This window comes from Phocoena sinus, chromosome 18, assembly GCF_008692025.1.
Source record: "Phocoena sinus isolate mPhoSin1 chromosome 18, mPhoSin1.pri, whole genome shotgun sequence".
Taxonomy (NCBI): Eukaryota; Metazoa; Chordata; class Mammalia; order Artiodactyla; family Phocoenidae; genus Phocoena; species Phocoena sinus.
The window spans coordinates 68455944-68472043 of NC_045780.1; the positions used below are offsets into that span (position 1 = coordinate 68455944).

The 16100-nt window shown below is 40.2% G+C and overlaps 1 protein-coding gene across 2 annotated transcripts in view; it reads right to left on the reverse strand.

The window, feature by feature from the left end:
• The window catches only part of DOCK9 (dedicator of cytokinesis 9), a 382898-nt gene that overhangs the window by 362871 nt on the left and 3927 nt on the right, over nt 1–16100 (reverse strand). Inside the window, exon 2 of one of the 2 annotated variants that reach the window (XM_032610713.1) lies at nt 8724–8810. The exons of the other annotated variant lie outside the window; for it this stretch is intronic. The gene's annotated coding sequence lies outside the window, so the exon portion shown is untranslated. The remainder of the gene's footprint in view (nt 1–8723; nt 8811–16100) is intronic. 2 annotated transcript variants of the gene reach the window in all.

The window sequence follows — 16100 nt, forward strand, 5'->3', positions numbered from 1 at the left end:
AAACTTGAGGTAGATTATTTTCTTTATCCACCCAGCTCTTGAGTTGACTGGCAGATTGTATTAGAACTTCTTTTCCTTTCCTTTAGGAAGTCTGGAGTAAGGGATTAGACCTTGTCAGTTATCATCAGAAATATATCATGATCAATGATATTTTATACCTCTCTTTTATATGTAGAGTCTCATATACCATTTAAACTCCACGGTGTAAGAATAATATGGAATACTGGAGAGGAATTTAAAAGAGAATAAAAATGATCAAAGGGTTAAAAAGTTATAGAAATATTTAGTCTGGAGAAGAGGAGGCTGAAGGTGTTTGAAAAACTAACTTCAAAATTGACTAAGGAAAACAACCCAATCCAAAAATGGGCAGAAGACCTAAATAGACATTTCTCCAAAGAAGATATACAGATTGCCAACAAACACATGAAAGGATGCTCAACATCATTAATCATTAGAGAAATGCAAATCAAAACTACAATGAGATATCATCTCACACCAGTCAGAATGGCCATCAACAAAAAAATCTAGAAACAATAAATGCTGGAGAGGATGTGGAGAAAAGGGAACACTCTTGCACTGCTGGTGGGAATATGAATTGGTACAGCCACTATGGAGAACAGTATGGAGGTTCCTTAAAAAACTACAAATAGAACTACCATATGACCCAGCAATCCCACTACTGGGCATATACCCTGAGAAAATCATAATTCAAAAGGAGTCATGTACCAAAATGTTCATTGCAGCTCTATTTACTTGCCCGGAGATGGAAACAAAGGCAGTGGTTTATTAAAGGGCACTCAGCCAGATGGACATATGCTCATAGGCACGATCAAGGTCAGTGTCAGGATCCCACCACTCCTGTGGGCATTCCTTCCTCCCTGGAGTCAGGCTCCCTCATGCAGGGTCCACCTGAGTCCCACTCTGTCCAACTGGCATGTTTGCACAGGTAAAACCTCCTTGGCCTGCACACAAGGACAGACTGCTATCAGCTAGTTCAGAAAACACAGGTCTTTATTCTTTCATATATTTTTGGCCATTGGTAGGGCACTTGTTGCTGAATAATTTCCTTATAAATAAATCCAGCAGGTATAAGGACATAAATACTTTCCAAATCAGAACAATCACCTCACTTTAACATTTTAACCAACACCAGTTTCTAAACATACATATTATCATTGAAACAATATAAAGGAGAATGTTAAATGCCCTTGTTTATGCAGTTCTACCAGTAGACTCTATGAGACTCTCCTAGAACATAATTTATCTTACAATGACTTTGAAAATCCTTTGTCCATACCTGGTGGAGGAGGGGGAATGGAGGGATGGAAGGGAGGGAGGGAAGGTGGGGTTATCTTGAAACCTACCTGGGATTTATTTTAATCAGGTATGGTATGGTGACAGCCACGGAGACAGCTGCCTTTGAACAAAAGTTTATTACTACAATTCCCACGAGGAGGGGGACCTGCCACTCAGGCCCACAGCGGGAAGTACTAGGGTCAGTCAGGAGGTAGAAGGAGCGGGGAGAGAGCATGGTCTAGAGCCTTTACTGTGGTTTCTGTTGGGAAGAACAGGTGAAGAAGGGTGGGCAAATTTGAGCAAGTTTAGAATTGGATGGTTTGAATACTTTGGGCAGGCTCTGAGCAATAGGGGTGATCTCTAGTTGTATATTACCTGGCCCTGGGGTAATCAGGGCAGGGGAAGATTGCTTTTGCGTATGAGAGTTAGATACAGGAGGGGCCCGAGACTGAGGGCTTCTGCCTGGTTGGTTTGCATATGAAAGGCATGCTCCCAGGCAAGTTATTCACCATCTCTGGGAATCAGTAGCCCTTAGAGGAGCAGTCTTTCCAAGCCCCAGGATGTTAAAGCCTCATAAAGTAGGAAAAGCCCCACGATGAATACAGGAGTCTGGTATCCCAGAACTGGGTCTGAGTGACTCTGTGAAAGGTTGAGGGCAAGTCTAGGCAGACAGGCTGCACACACAGTCTGGGGAGAGGTGCAGCTGGCAACGGGGGTGCCTGTCAGAGCACAAGGGGTCGGGACTGTCCACTGATCACAGAGCATGCGGATAGCACAAGCATATTCTACTTAGAAAGCCAAGCAGACAGGGACCATCTCTCAGCAAGGGAGCTGATGAGCCCAGCATTCCCAGGAAGGTCACTGGTCCTTGGAAGTGGGTGGAATGGTGTACTGATCAGGGTTCTCCCGACAAACGGAATCAGTAGGATGTATATCTCTGCATCTATACATTTCTCTGCCTCTCCATCGGTAACTACCTATCTGTCTATCTATCTACCTACCTGTCTAACCAAAGAGAGAGATTCATCGTAAGGAATTGGCTTACGTGATTATGTCTGGAGACTTGAGAAGAGTTGCTGCTGCAGTTTGAGTCTGAAGGCTACCTGCTGGCAGAATTCTCTCTTCTTTAGAGGAAGTCAGTCTTTTTTCTTAGGGCCTTTTACTGATTGGATGAGCCCCCCTTGCCCCCATTATGGAGGGTTGTCTTAATCTATGTGGGCTGCTATAACAAAAATGCCACAGATTGGGTGGCTTAAACAACAGAAATGTGTTTCTCACAGTTCTAGAGGCTAAGAGGTCCAAGATCAAGGTGCGGGCCAATCTGGCTTCTGGTGAGGTCCCTCTTCTTGGGAAACTGACACCTTCTTGCTGTGTCCTCACATAGCAGAGACAGAGAGATCATCTCTCTCATATCTCTTCTTACAGGGGCACTAACTCTACCCTCATGACCTAATTACCTCTCAGAATCTCATCTCCAAACCCCATCACATTGGGGATTAATGCTTCAACACATTTGGCAGAGGGAATGGAAACATTCAGTCCATGGCAAGGGTCATCTGCTTTACTCAATGTCTACTGATTTAAATGCTGATCTCACCTAAAAAGTACCTTCATAGCAACTGCAGATGTTTGACCAAATGTCTGGGTATTGTGGCCTAAGCAAGTCGACACATAAAATTCACCATCACAGACGGGGTCAGCAAAGTATAACTGTAAGTGTGAGAAGTCTGGGAGCACGGGGTTATGCACTACTCATTCACTGGGGCATGAGATAGACACTGGATCTCGGGAAAAGCTGGAGCCCACCCAACTGTAGAACTGGGGAAGCAGCAAGTGTGGCTCATTCACCTCATTCAATAAATATGTATATTGAAGTCCTACTGTGTGCCAATCACTGGGCCAAGATTTGGGGGAACAAAGATGAAAGACAGGCCCTGCTTGCAGTTGAGTGGAGGAGATAGGCAATTACCCGATGAGTGCACTTAGTGTCTACTGGCTTTGGTAGAGGAATGTGATGCCCAAGGTGCCAAAGGAGTCTGAGGGCATGGAATCCAGCCACCCTCACAGAGCAGGGGACTGGAACCTTTTAAATGACTCTTACCCTACATCAGAATTAGACCTAGTGACAGGACCACAGGTTCATCTGCAGAGGGAGGTCAAGGTGGGAGCCGTGACTGTGGCAATGGTGGGTGTCAGGTGAAGAGGCGCTAAAGCCAGGAGAGTGAGTAACTGGTAGTTTCTCCTTGATGCTGGAGTGACCAGAAAACAACAGCCTTAACTTACAGCAGTTTTAGATTTTGTGAGCATCGTGATCATGAGCAGAAAGATTTTATCAGTGCACTTCTGGGTTCATGGTCTTATCATCAGACACATGGCATATGAGATCAAACATATTGTCACCTTTGGGACAAGGGTGTTGTTAGAAAGAGCATGGTGAGCTGTGGCCCTGTGGTTGGTGGGCAGAAGTAAAATCTCATCTTTTACCTAGGTGGAAGTGAAGAAAGAGGAAAGGGGTAACAGATGAATACCAGACGGAGTAAGATATTTTAAAATATGAATTAGGGGACTTCCCTGGCGGTCCAGTGGTTAAGACTCCACGCTTCCAATGCAGGGGCTACAGGTTTGATCCCTGATCGGGGAACTAAGATCCCATATGCTGTGCAGCACAGCCAAAAAAAAAAAATCTATATCTATATCTATATATGTATGAATTAAAGAGAAGAGTGTTGCCTAGTACTGCCACAAAAAGCACACAACCTAGGTGGCCTAAAACAACAGAAATTTAGGGCTTCCCTGGTGGCACAGTGGTTGAGATTCCGCCTGCCGATGCAGGGGACATGGGTTCATGCCCCGGCCTGGGAAGATCCCACAGGCTGCGGAGCGGCTGGTCCCATGAGCCATGGCCCCTGAGCCTGCACGTCCGGAGCCTGTGCTCTGCAATGGGAGAGGCCACAGCAGTGAGAGGCCCGCGTGCCGCAAACAAAACAAAACAAAACAGAAATTTATTGTCTCACAGTTCTGGAGGCTGTGCTTCCCCTGAAACCTATACGGGAGAATCCTTCCCTGCTTTTTTCATTTTCTGGTGTTTTCCCAGAAATCCCTGGTGTTCCTTGGCTTGGAGATACAGCACTTCAATCTCTGCCTTGGTGGTCACATGGCATTGTTTCTGTGTCTGCCTGGGACATTTTCTTATAAGGACATCAGTCATGTTGGACTTTGGTCCCACCTACTGCATTATGACATCATCTTAACTAATCTGCAATTACCCTTTGTGCAAATAGGATCACATTCTCAAGTACTGGGGTTTAGGACTTCAACATACCTGTTTTGGGGGCTACACAATTCAACTCATAACAGGGAGAGAGCTGAAGATGCAGGTAAAAGAGAGTCCTGAGTTTAGTTTTACATAATGAAAATAGAAAAGCTAAAGTCAATAAGCAAAATTAAATGGCATATGATGGTCGTCAGTCTTTAGTAGTTTAATTTTGTATCTCCAGCTCATTTCCTGAAATTTAGGAAATATTGCCACGTGTTCTCTCTTTTTTTTTTTAACCAGCTGCTATGGTAATGATACTCTTCCATGTATGCATATTTCTGTTGTATTTCTATGGATTTACTATAGTAAATATTACTAATAATGGAAATAAGAGTGATAAGGAGTTTCCTACACAAAATTGTTATGATTATCTCAGCTTGGGAAAAGAAGAAATAAAAGATTAAATGAATATGACTTGTTTTAGAACATTATATTGAACACATCAAATCAATGTGCTATTACTGGTCGGCATGACCTGGCCATGAGATGCACAGCAAAATTAAACATTTGAGCCAATAATGACCCTCACATTTCTGAGTAAGCCAGAGAGAGATAAGCTCCCACTTCTTGATACAACCCTGGGGGAAGTAGATCTTGGGCGTTGGCCTTGCTGTGATGGACAGGAGGTGGCTGGGCAGTTTCATAAGAGGACATATCCTAGGCAGGGGATGAGATTATGAAGTTTGGCCTGTCTGTCCTGTTTTGATGATGCCCTGAAATCCAGCTTGCACCCTGTCAAGGATCCAGGGCAGCTACATCATGGTCCAAGAGAAGTCACTTATGTGGCATCAATCCCCAGCCATATCCATCAAGGGAAGGAAACTTCTAGCCCCATAAAAATGTCCTGCCCTGGGGCCTGGGGTAAGAGGATAAGGGGAATTGGTCATTTGGCCTCACTTCCTTCTTTCCACTTTTAGCAGATGCTGGTGATGTCCCAACCATATCCTCTTTGTCCACGCTGAAGGTCACCTAGAGCTTCAGTGGACAATTGTCATAAAAATACCTGTGTCTCTCTGCCTGAGCACTTTCTCTGGATGCAGGAGCATGGCTGAAAGTGCAGGAGGGTTTATAACCCCCAGGAGCAAACCTCATCCAATGAGAAAGGGAGTTGGTGTGAAATAGCCCAGCTTCCTTGGTGGTTGGTGAGACAGTTTTGAGGTATGTTTTGTTGTCTCTTAGGTCTCTAGTAGGACTTAGTTCCAAGTGCTCACAGTTGTAACCAACTCATTACTGACTACCCGCTTCCTTATCTCACTTCCCTAGTTCCTCATCATGCTTCCTAGGGTCACCTCTCAAGTAGAGAGGTGGGATTTGCACTCAAATCCTTGTCTCAAGGTTGGTTTTTTGGGGAACACAAACTAATAGCATTATATCCCCTATCCCCTTTGAATGAGGAGTATTCGATTTGTTCACACAACATGGATGGGCTAGGAAGTGAAGGTGTGGTATTGACAACCTTGCAATGGAAAGCTAGGAATCCGTTCCACTTTTATTACTGCATTGTGCTATGAGCAAGAGCCCATCCACTTGATCAAAATTACCCTCAGAGAAGAAAAATGGATAAGGAATAGGATAATCCTGTCTGTGAACAATATGATTATAACTTATAAATATTCTAACCATTGGTTAGTGCTATGGAATATGTATGGCTGTATTAAGATAATTAAAAGCTTCTATGTCTCCTATTTATAAGTCATATACCTAAAAACAAGACATAAGAAAATGTCTTATATATTTGATATGTAATTTTGAAGATGACCTAAGACTGCATTGTCTTTATTCACATTAGGCCATCCAGAATCCAATTCCAGTTTGTCAAATGTATGCATGGCATAAATTGTATACATCTAGTCTAATGGCTCTCAATCCTAGGAGACCCAACTCTCCCTTTTATAACAAATATTGTACAATTCTGTCTTTAATATCCTAAATGAAAGTCAAGAAAAATATGCTATACATAATTTTAATAATCAATACAACACCCTTACTTTGATGCGATGAAACAAAGGAAAGAAATGTGTAAGAAAATAATACATATTTTGATCTGTGGGTGTTGGGACATGACTACACTAGGAGACAAATGCTTGCATTCACCTGTAAATATATTAGTTTGTATGTAAGAGAAGTAAAAAGATCAGCAGTGATGCCACACAGGATGTATAGAAAAATGAATGCACAGCAGAAAAATAACTAATGATGAGAAGGTACATGTGTGGTACCAAGAGACCAGACATGTTTGTATGTGACATCAGAAAGAGAAGTAACCTTCACTTAGCCTCCAAGAAAGAGCAGATGGTCAGGGTGAAGAAGACGAGGAAGTTTGACTGTCTCACAATCAGGCTCCTTATTAGTTGCTCTAACATACTTCCCTATGTTTTGAGGGGTAGTGATGAAGTTTGATAGAAAACTGATTTCCTGTTTTGAAATCCCACCACGTGTTACGGCATAAGTTCTGTCTCTAAAACTCAGACCCTGGAGACCACATCCTTTACTATGTGATAGAACACAGAGATGAAAAAGGAAGAAAGAAAAAAAGGAAAGAAGGAAGGAAGGAAGGAAGGGGGGGGAGGGAGAGAAAGAAGGAAAGAAAAGGAAGGAAGGAAGGAAGGAAAGAAAGAAGGAAGGAAGGAAGGAAGGAAAGAACTCTAGAGAAATGATGCGGTGGACTTCTAAGGTGGGTACTGAAGACTGGAGGGAAAAAGGCACATCAACCCATCACTTCCGTAAAAAAACCCACACCCTGATTTCCATATGTAATTTTCTCAGCACAGCTTTCTTACCATTGTGCTACACAAACGAGAAAGCCAGAGGCAGGACGGTGCAGCAGTGTCAGTGCCCTGTCATGAGTCCCAACTGCGTGAGAGCATACTTCCCAGCCGCAGCGCTGGCTCTGCCACCAGAGCCTCTGCCCACTCACGTCAGAGGCTGGAAGTGCTGGGGAATTGCACTGCTTGGGGGTAGCCCTTAGTAACTGATGGGAGTCAGTGGATAAATACCCCAGCTGCCTCCCCCTCTGGCACCATGACTGTGGAGCGCTGGCTCAGTTGCCCACAGTGCTAATTTTTTTGATAATTCATCTCTATTGGCATCCATCCTTCCCTTCCCATTCTCCCAGTTGTCTTTTTTAGGACCACTGCCAGAGAAACTTGAAACTGAATTTGAAACTTTGCCTCAGAGTCTGCTTTTGGGGAGACCCAAACTGAAACAGAGGGTAATAATCTCAAATATTTAAAAAAATCTGATTGATGAAATTTAATGATGTCCTAATTCTGTTAAAAGAAATCTCAGATGTTCTCTTACATTTTGTTGCTTTTGCCAGAATTGTTTAGTGAAACTCTTCACCTAAATATGCCTTTGGAAATACTATAATAAATAATGTAGCTCTCATGTTAAAGGAGGATGAACGGAAGCCCTAGCTGAATCCAAATCTTTCCATAATTAAATAATTCTTCTGTCCCCAAATCATGTTTTAGCCCAATTAACATTTTCTGCAAACATTGGCTAATATCTTTCACCATTTTCAAGTGGATTAATCACCAAATCTGATATTGTAGATCCATACTGACTTTTAGATCTACTCGTTATTTTAGAATAGCATCAAAATTAGCAATATCATCCCAAACCAGTATCTTAGACCTAGTCTTATCTGCTATAGATAAAGGAACTGGGAAAATTCTGGGCAAGAGAGCTTCTCTTAAATCAAGTAAGTTTGTTGAAAAATGTTAATTCCTTCCTCTTTAATAATATCAATCTCGCAGATTAAGGACTTGATTTAACATTTCTGATACACATGCAATATATGTCAAATCTCTTCATAATATTTTGATGCCACTATTTAATTTTTATTGATTGAAAATAAAAATGCATGTTAGTATTAAAGAATAAATAAAATATTTTAAAACAATTTTCTTTGGAATCACCATCTTATTTCTATATGTAGGATAAGATAGTCAAACACCTTTTCAATGTTATTGCAAAGTTTACAAAAGAATCTTTTACTCAAGGCATTAATTTAAATTTTATTAGTAGCAGTGATAACGTTCACGGACTTGTGGGCCTTTCACTAAGCTTTTGGCGAGTGAGGTTGTCAACGAGTAATGCAGTGACTTACCAATGGGGCTGTTGCTACTTGTGAGATGTTTACAACCCTACTTTGCTGGCGGACTGTAGCTGCAGCTCCATCTGCTGCCCAATGACACTGGAAAAGGAAAAAGGTCTTCCTGTGAAACATTTTTAAAGAATTTCAAATTTTCACAACTCTTAGGATCCAATGTCCATACATATGGAAATAAATTTTCTGCCCAATGTTTTTATTCCCATGAACCTTAACATTTGTGGTCAGTAAAGCTTCATTATCATAGAGGTTTCTTGCAATTCACTTGCAACATTCTTTTGACTGTAGATCATTTCAGAGCCTATTTTCTACTTCTGGATTTCTCATAGATTCTCCTACATACAACATTATTGCTCAATTAACAGAAGAAAACATTTAAGTTTCTTTCATAAAAATAACTTCTTATACAGCAGTTACAATTAATTTTCCCTTATATTGTTTGGATTTCCACAGTATCATTTGTGCTATTCTATAAGAAACGGTACCTCATATCCTTCAGATTGGATCAAAAAAACATCTCAAGGACAATACTATGATTTCCAAACTTTCCTTAAATCTCTGAAGTTTCTATCTTTGCCAACTCTGTGTCTCTCTTTATAAAATATTCACTTGGTCTTGATGGGTTCATCTAGATGAATTAGAAAAAAACTATGTTGCCAGCATGGATATTTTCAAATATTCAGCTGAGTACTCTCAACCTCTTTTCTTAATATCTAAATTATATATAGTATTTTTAAAATAAGGGCTAAATTTGTACATCTTTGTGAAAAATATAGAAGCACTAAGAATGCCATAAACATAAACTGATACTGGTGACTCAAGGGCAACGAGTGGAGTTGTTGTAGGTGGTGTGGCTTTCTGAATTGGTAAACAGCTCCCGATTTTCAAATATCAACCAAAACAATATTAGTGGCATTCCTGGAAAATTCGCCGTGAATTAAAACTCTGCAAGGCATACATGTTTACATGTGAATTAGAATTGGTTCTCGACTCAAATAAATACAAACGAGCTTTTACCTACATAAGAAACATGAGCTGGGAGAGTCAAAAGTTGGTTAGGAAAGAAAACAATTGGTTTTTTTGTAAAAAGGTTTGGTCTGGCATCAGTGGACCCCATGCAGTATTTCCCAGTTCACTGTGACAGCCAAAAATACCCTTACGTATTTCCCAAATGCTCCCTGCTCATTAAACATGTATTATGAATATTACTGTATCATTGAAAAGACACAACTGCTCTTTAAAAAGCTTCCACACCTACTTTCTCATAAATATTGATTTTATAGGTATTATATGCTGAAAGTGCATTTCAAGCAGTACGAAGCCTACTTTATCCAAGTACTGACCATCAACCCTAGTCATTATCTACTGATTCCTCCAAAAAGTAGCTGACTAGAATCCCTGGGAATTTGGAAAGGGGATCCTAAGCCAGAAAGTTGGATAGGTTATGGCCTAATAACCTTATGGCATGGTAGCTGTCATCTGTTCAGAACTTGTTACTTCGGAAGTTCGTGATTCTTACTTTTGTTGTTGTTGTTGGCCCCCTCTGCTACTTAGTAATCTTTAGGAAAAGTCCAGTTTATCTCTGCTATTTGAAAGGAATACTATGCCAAAGGCAGGGTGAAACATACAGGAAAAGGGGCTTATCAGTGATTTTGGTCAGCAGCCTTCCCCCAGCGCTCACCTGGAGATTTTCTTTCTGATGCTGAAACCTTAGAGAAGCTGTGTTTTATTTTATTAAAGGAAGACAACACCTTCACACCAAGAGACTCAAAATGGGTAGGATACAACATTTGTACAACACATTCCCTACCCGGGAAGGGGCTTACCCTCTCAGGTGTATTGCTATTACCCCAATGTAGAAAGTAGATCAATAAGACATAGCGAGGCAAATGATGATTCCTAGTAATTGACAGAATTAGGTCTCCATAAATATGATCCAGAGAAGACACAAAGTAGAAATATAGGCATGGACAACAGAAGTGATATACAGGAAGAGATCTGGGACTGTGTGATAAAGGTTAGATGAATTACACTAGTTACTGTAGGGTTTCTCCACCTGCACTACTGACATTTTGGGCAGGAGAATTCTTTACTGTGGGAGGCTGTCCTGTGTATTGTAGGATGTTGAGCAGCATCCCTGGCCTCTGCCCATTAGATGCCAGTAGCAGTCTCCTCCCCCAATTCTCACACCAAAATTGTTTCCCAATATTGGCAAGAGTTCCCTGGAGTCTAAAATCGGCCCCTGTTGAGAATCACTGCTTCTCAGACTTCAGTGTGCATAGGATCAGCTGGGAGTCTTCTAAACACTGCTTTAATAGGTCTGCGGTAGGGCCTGGCACTCTCTAGTCCAAACAAGATCTCAGATGAGACCGATGCTGCCTGTTCAAGGGCAACACTTGCTTCTTTTAAGGCAAACTTACAGCCTTCTACCAGTCAACACACATGGCTCATCAGAATGCAAAGGAGATGTATACTCAGGGTATGGAGTGTTGAAAATACTTTCAAGCAAGATCTGCATACCACATTGAGTTATCACGTATTTAATTAAGCATGTTTAAGAAGTGAACATAAATAAGTGTGGGGTTTGTATTTGTTTTTTTAAACTTCAGAGTGCTTTATCTCCTAATTCAGCAGTTCTCAAAACTTTTGGTCTTGGGATCCCTTTAACACTCTTAAAAATAATTGAGAACTGCAAGAGCTTTTGTTAACGTGGGTTTGTATCTACTGGTATTTACTGGATTAGAAATTAACTAAGAAACTGAGTAAATTGTTTAAATATTTGAAATTAATTTAAAAATAGTATACCCAAGGATGCAGCCTTTGAGAAAGTAAGGCAGTGTTGACACCATCAGCACTGAATATACGACTGAAACCTAGTTAGAGCCTCTATATAAACTTTTAAGATTCTGGTGGGCAGATGCAGAGAACTACTTGTCTTAACAGCTTCAGGAGACAAGTCTCTTATGTTCACAGGCCAGGGACATGCAAAAATCAAGAGCAAATGTATTTCCAGCTGTGTGGCTGACAGGGTCTTGGTGCTCCAGCTGGGCATCAGGCCTGCACCTCTGAGGTGAGCTGAGTTCAGGACACTGGTCCACCAGAGGCCTCCCGGCCCCACATAATATCAATTGGCGAGAGAGATCTCTGCCTCAGTGCTAAGACCCAGCTCCACCCAACGGCCAGCAGATTCCAGCGCTGAAAGCCCCATGCCAAACAACTAGCAAGACAGGAACACAACCCCACCCGTTAGCAGAGAGATTGCCTAAAATCATAATAAGGTCACAGACACCCCAAAACACACCACTGGACGGGGTCCTGCGCACCAGGGAGACAAGATCCAGCCTCATCCACCAGAACACGGGCACCAGTCCCCTCTACCAGGAAGCTTACACAACCCACTAAACCAACCTCACCCACTGGGGGCAGACACCAAAAACAACGGGAACTATGAACCTGCAGCCTGCGAAAAGGAGACCCCAAACACAGTAAGTTAAACAAAATGAGAAGACAGAGAAATATGCAGCAGATGAAGGAGCAAGGTAAAAACCCACCAGACCAAACAAATGAGGAGGAAATAGGCAGTCTACCTGAAAAAGAATTCAGAGTGATGACAGTAGAGATGATCCAAAATCTTGGAAACAGAATGGAGAAAATACAAGAAACGTTTAACAAGGACCTAGAAGAACTAAAGAGCAAACAAACAATGATGAACAGCACAATAATTGAAATTTAAAATTCTCTAGAAGGAATCAATAGCAGAATAACTGAGGCAGAAGAACGGATAAGTGACCTGGAAGATAAAATAGTGGAAGTAACTACCGTGGAGCAGAATAAGGAAAAAAGAAGGAAAAGAATTGAGGACAGTCTCAGCGACTTCTGGGGCAACATTAAACACACCAACATTCGAATTACAGGGGTCCCAGAAGAAGAAGAGAAAAAGAAAGGGACTGAGAAAATATTTGAACAGATTATAGTTGAAAACTTCCCTAATATGGGAAAGGAAATAGTCAAGTCCAGGAAGCACAGAGATTCCCATACAGGATGAATCCAAGGAGAAATACACCAAGACACATATTCATCAAACTTTCAAAAATTAAATACAAAGAAAAAATATTAAAAGCAGCAAGGGAAAAGCAACAAGTAACATACAAGGGAATCCCCATAAGGTTAACAGCTGATCTTTCAGCAGAAACTCTGCAAGCCAGAAGGGAGTGGAAGGACATATTTAAAGTGATGAAAGGGAAAAACCTACAACCAGGATTACTCTATCCAGCAAGGATCTCATTCAGATTTGATGGAGAAATTAAAACCTTTACAGACAAGCAAAAGTTAAGAGAATTCAGCACCACCAAACCAGCTTTACAACAAATGCTAAAGGAACTTCTCTAGGCAGGAAACACAAAAGAAGGAAAAGACCTACAAAAAGAAACCCAAAACAATTAACAAAATGGTAATAGGAAGATACATATTGATAATTACCTTAAATGTAAATGGATTAAATGCTCTAACCAAAAGACATAGAATGGCTGAATGGATACATAAACAAGACCCATATACATGCTGTCTACGAGAGACCCACTTCAGACCTAGGGACACACACAGACTGAAAGGAGGGGATGGAAAAAGATATTCCATGCAAATGGAAATCAAAAGAAAGCTGGAGTAGCAGTTCTCATATCAGACATAATAGACTTTAAAATAAAGACTATTACAAGAGACTAAGAAGGACACTACATAATCATCAAGGGATCAATCCAAGAAGAAGATATAACAATTGTAAATATTTATGCACCCAACACAGGAGCAACTCAATACATAAGGCAAATGCTAACAGCCATAAAAGGGGAAATCGACAGTAACAGAATCATAGTAGGGGACTTTAACACCCCACTTTCAACAATGGACAGATCATCCAAAATGAAAATAAATATGGAAACACAAGCTTTAAATGATACATTAAACAAGATGGACTTAATTGATATTTATAGGACATTCCATCCAAAAACAACAGAATACACATTTTTCTCAAGTGCTCATGGAACATTCTCCAGGATAGATCATATCTTGGGTCACAAATAAAGCCTTGGTAAATTTAAGAAAATTGAAATCGTGTCAAGTATCTTTTCCGACCACAAGGCCATAAGACTAGATATCAATTACAGGAAAAAAACTGTAAAAAATACAAACACATGGAGGCTAAACAATACACTACTAAATAACCAAGAGATCACTGAAGAAATCAAAGAGCAAATCAAAAAATACCTAAAAACAAATGACAATGAAAACACAACAACCCAAAACCTATGTAGTGCAGCAAAAGCAGTTCTAAGAGGGAAGTTTACAGCAATACAATCCAACCTCAGGAAACAAATCTCAAATAAACAACCTAAACTTACACCTAAAGCAATTCGAGAAAGAAGAACAAAAAAATGCCCAAAGTTAGCAGAAGGAAAGAAATCATAAAAATCAGATCAGAAATAAATGAAAAAGAAATGAAGGAAACGATAGCAAAGATGAATAAAACTAAAAGCTGGTTCTTTGAGAAGATAAACAAAATTGATAAACCATTAGCCAGACTCATCAAAAAAAAAAAAAGGAGAAGACTCAAATCAACAGAATTAGAAATGAAAAAGGAGAAGTGACACTGCAGAAATACAAAGGATCATGAGAGATTACTACAAGCAACTATATGCCAATAAAATGGACAACCTGGAAGAAATGGACAAATTCTTAGAAAAGCACAACCTTCTGAGACTGAACCAGGAAGAAATAGAAAATATGAACAGACCAATCACAAGTGCTAAAATTGAAACTGTGATTAAAAATTTTCCAACAAACAAAAGCCCAGGACCAGATGGCTTCACAGGTGAATTCTATCAAACATTTAGACAAGAGCTAACACCTATCCTTCTCAAACTCTTCCAAAATAAGCAGAGGGAGGAACACTCCCAAATTCATTCTATGAGGCCACCATCACTGTGATACCAAACCAGACAAAGATATCACAAAAAAAGAAAACTACAGGCCAATATCTCTGATGAACATAGATGTAAAAATCCTCAACAAAATACTAGCAAACAGAATCCAACAGCACATTAAAAGGATCATACACCATGATCAAGTGGGGTTTATCCCAGGAATGCAAGGATTCTTCAATATACGCAAATCAATCAACGTGATACACCATATTAACAAACTGAAGGATAAAAACTATATGATCATCTCAATAGATGCAGAAAAAGCTTTCAACAAAATTCAACACCCATTTATTATTAAAACTGTCCAGAAAGTAGGCATAGAGGGAAGTTACCTCAACATAATAAAGGCCATATATGACAAACCCACAGCCAACATCATTCTCAAAGGTGAAAAACTGAAACCATTTCCACTAAGATCAGGAACAAGACAAGGTTGCCCACTCTCACCGCTATTATTCAACACAGTTTTAGAAGTTTTAGCCACAGCAAATAGAGAAGAAAAAGAAATAAGGAATCCAAACTGGAAAAGAAGAAGTAAAACTGCAACTGTTTGCAGATGACATGATACTACTATACACAGAGAATCCTAAAGATGCTGCCAGAAAACTACTAGAGCTAATCAATGAATTTGGTAAAGCAGCAGGATACAAAATTAATGCACAGAAATCTCTCACATTCCTATACACTAATGATGAAAAATCTGAAAGAGAAATTAAGGAAACACTCCCATTTACCATTGCAACAAAGAGAATAAAATACCTAGAAATAAACGTACCTAAGGAGACAAAAGACCTGTATGCAGAAAACTATAAGACACTGATGAAAGAAATTAAAGACAATACAAAGAGATTAAGAGATAAACCATGTTCTTGGATTGGAAGAATCAACATTGTGAAAATGCCTATACTACACAAAGCAATCTACAGATTCAATGTAATCCCTATCAAACTACTAATGGCATTTTTCACAGAACTAGAACAAAAAATTTTACAATTTGTATGGAAACAGAAAAGACCCCAAATAGCCAAAGCAATCTTGAGAAAGAAAAACAGAGCTGGAGGAATCAGGCTCCCTGACTTCAGACTATACTACAAAGACAAAGTAATCAAGACACTATGGTACTGGCACAAAAACAGAAATATACATCAGTGGAACAGGATAGAAAGCCCAGAGATAAACCCATGCACATATGGTCACCTTATCTTTGATAAAGGATGCAAGAATATACAATGGAGAAAAGACAGCCTCTTCAATAAGTGGTGCTGGGAAAACTGGACAGCTACATGCAAAAGAATGAAATTACAATACTTCCTAACACCATACACAAAAATAAACTCAAAATGGATTAAAGACCTAAGTGTAAACCCAGACACTATAAAATTCTTAGAGGAAAACA